This window comes from Corvus brachyrhynchos, unplaced genomic scaffold, assembly GCF_000691975.1.
Source record: "Corvus brachyrhynchos isolate BGI_N302 unplaced genomic scaffold, ASM69197v1 scaffold91, whole genome shotgun sequence".
Taxonomy (NCBI): domain Eukaryota; kingdom Metazoa; phylum Chordata; class Aves; order Passeriformes; family Corvidae; genus Corvus; species Corvus brachyrhynchos.
In genome coordinates, this window is record NW_008236442.1 from 3,850,143 (window position 1) to 3,853,573 (window position 3,431).

The window sequence follows — 3,431 nt, forward strand, 5'->3', positions numbered from 1 at the left end:
TGCATTTAAGTTAAGCAGTTAGTTTTAATCAAAATGTGATTAAAAGTGTTGTGTTGGTAGCCCAGTAATGCAGAGACAGATCTGTGCTGTGGTGGTGGTTGCAAGAGGTGCAGTTGTTTGTTCAGACAATTGGCACTAGGAAACAAGCGTTTTCCTGCCCCTATTTCCAAACAGGGGCTAAACTTTTTAATATCAAATATATCTAAATTATTATATGAAGGCATTTCCAGGGAAACCCTAGTTGCAGGCTATCAAGTGGCACTTTTAAAGTAATAAATGCTTCCACGAAAAGCAATATTAATATAACCCAGTACTATCAACTGGAGTGTCACATACAGAGAAAATACTGACTGGACCACTTCTGGATTAATTCTGGGTTGAAAAATGTCATCTTGATGTCATTGCTATGATCTGTCATTTTTTACCATTTGCTATCAAATAACACCTGAGAATTTTCCAAGAATTCAGCCACTCCATGTGTATTCTTTTTCATCATGTGGCTAAAATTCATTCATACTCATTTTCCAACACATCCTTATTTACTGCCTTCAACAAGTATGGCTCTTTTTGTTCAGGCTTACTAGATTTTAACTAGACACTGATAAAGAGAAGGAAAGGTGTGGGGTGTGTGCACACAGAGCAGCTGAATGCTGCTGGCCCCTGCTCACAGCTCAGTGCCGTGGGGTAGGTGGCAAATACATCTGTGCTCCTCCTAGAGGCTTTCACTCCATGACTGTAACACTCATGCTGCACTACTCCAGGCAATGTTAGGAGTTTTCTTGGGCTTTGTTTACAAATACTTCTAGCAGGAATCTGACACCTTAGACAGGAAGGCACAGAGCAAGCTGGAAATGCAGCATCAGGTACAAGCGTTGCTGGCCTCTGATGTGACTCGTGTGTCCTTGCTTACAGCTCCTGGACAGGGAGGGGGAGCAGGAAGAGGGTTAGGAGCACTGTGACAACTATGAATGCTGTAAGCAAAATCTGTCTCTCATCTGCTTTATTAGGAGAGCTGCATGGAAATGGAGGAAAAAGGCCATGGCATGTTTCTTAGTTATTTCCTCTATTCCACATCAAGGCAATTTCAGATTCAGAGAATCTCACAGTCTTTGAACTCAATAAATCTACACAAGCTGTGTGAAAACCAGTATTTTTGTGTCAAAAAATGTGGGGACAAAAGAGGAGGGAAAGGTAAAAGCTACACAAAATTAAATCATGTTCAGAAATGAAACACTTCTTCCTTTAGAGGAAATAGCAGAAGGAAGCACTTGTTTCTGCTGTGCACAAAATAGAGGTGTGCAGCTTGCTTTTAAAAGTTTTGGGAATGGAGGAAGGAAAGCTCCAGGAGGGAAGAGTGAGCAGTGGCAGCCATCCAGCTGATGGAAGAAGGCAGCAACAGGGAAGGACTCCGATTGCTTCTGCAAAGAGGAAGAAGTTTGCAGTTTTAGTTGTAGGAGGAGCACACCCTGAGGCCAACCACAGCTCTGAGTCATGTCAAAATCCTATAGCATGTACGGCCACACTTCCATCCCCTCCACAGCCTGTTTACCTCAAACCCCAAAGACAAGCTGATGAAAAGCTAGAGGTGTAAGTCACCTGGGTGTGCAGATTTGCCAGGACAACGCCTGGTCCCCATCTCCCAGCCCCAACCCTGCCAGTCCCTAATTCAGCAACCCCTCAACCACCCTGCAGGGACCCCCAATTACCAAAGTGGCAGCTGGGCAGTTCACTTGCCTCTGGTTGAGCTGATTTTTTACCATTACAGTCCCAACCACCTGCTGTGCATTTGATGTAACTTTTCAATTAACATTCCCTGCGGATTTGTAGCCTTCCGTGTGCACTGCAGCCCCAGCCATTCCCACACCCAGCACCCCTGGGCTGTGTAAACCTCCTGCACAAACACATCAGGCGCAGATTTAATGGCACCCACCTAAATCCCCCTGGTTAGAGGCGTGTAAACATGCTGGTAAAGGCTGTGCAGAAGAGAGGCCTAAATGCACAAGCAAAGTGTTATTGAATGTGACTAGTGCCACTCACACAGACAGGCACAGGATTCCAGCCCGGCAAACGAAGGTGGATACGATAACTGCACCAGGCAGGAGCAGAAGCAAAGCTGTCCTTCTCGATATCAGGGGACCACAAACAGTCCAGGAGCAGGGTAAGTTTTGCTGACAGGTTACATAAGAATAAACAAAACTAAAGCAATAAGAATCAAAAAGAAAAACCAGGCCATTTGCACTACGCTGAGATGGTTTTCAGATCTGACATCTCAGCTGAATACAACTCGTGTTCAATTGCCTGAAGTCTTGCTGGAAATCTTTGCATGGCTCAGTTTTGTGGTGTTTGCTCTTTTACTTGCATTTTTATTTGGAGTTCACAAAAGAAAACTATTTGTTGTTGTTTGTGGGCTCAAGTGTATGAAATATTTGGTAATATTCTTGAGTAGGGTTTAAACTTTGGGCTTGTGCCAAAAGGGGTAAAAAACTATTTCACAAGGAGTTTCAGTTGCGTCCCACCCCAGAGCTGAGTGCTCATCAAAAACATTTTAAAGTGTTTGGGTTTAGCCCTGTAGAGTTTGCTGCTGATGTGTCACTGGGTGTAAAAGCTGACAATGCCAGCACATTGCAAGACCAGAATTCAGCAGAAAGAACTGGAGTGATGTTGTTAGGTAAATTATTGTCAGAAATGGGATAGATAAACTGAAATGTGAGAATTAAATCACTTAAAAACAGGAAATAATGATTGATCTGCAGTGGGGGACTAACTGAAAAGAAGAAAATCTTCAACTGAGATACTGCATCCATGTCTTCAGAGAGTGAGGGTGCAGGTACAGAAAGGGGGAATGGAGATGGGAATAAGCTGAGGACAAAAGTAGCAGAAGTCAAGTGTGATATGGAAAGAATAAAATCCATGAAAGCAAGTGGTCGTTTTAGGGCGTTGTAGTGATGTGGGGAAGAAAGGGCAAATTGCAGAGCAGCTGGCTGTGAAATACTGATACACTCAGGCAGCTCTGGGAACGTGGGTCCTGGCACAGTCTGGGGGTTGATTCATCAGTTTAGAATAAAAATTAAATCAGTGTCATTACTAATGCCAATACAATTCCACAAATTTATCTCCAGGCAATATATTTTGCAGATTTCTGAAATAAGCAATAAGAGCCCAGTAAGTAGAAAAACTTTGCTTGTGGTAAAGGAACCAGTATTCATTTCCAAACCCATGTAGCCAGCCTAGCAAAAAGCTGTATTAGCACTAGTCTTCAGTGAGTAATCTTAGAGATAGCAGTAACTCAGTACAAGCTTTTATTGCCACGGTTAAAAGTACTTGCATGTGATGTAGAGCATTTTTTGGCATGAGAGATATTTGTTTATGCTTCTATTTGGCAGAACGGGTTTTTAAGTTAGCTCATAAATAGCACTTTGCTGTGGACATAC

General features: G+C 43.0%; 1 long non-coding RNA gene across 1 annotated transcript in view; it reads left to right on the plus strand.

The window, feature by feature from the left end:
• The first annotated feature begins 1,915 nt into the window (after positions 1–1,915).
• LOC108449872 overlaps positions 1,916–3,431 on the plus strand; it is a 21,126-nt gene continuing 19,610 nt past the window's right edge. Inside the window, exon 1 of the long non-coding RNA XR_001866161.1 lies at positions 1,916–2,158. This is a non-coding gene — a long non-coding RNA (uncharacterized LOC108449872). The remainder of the gene's footprint in view (positions 2,159–3,431) is intronic.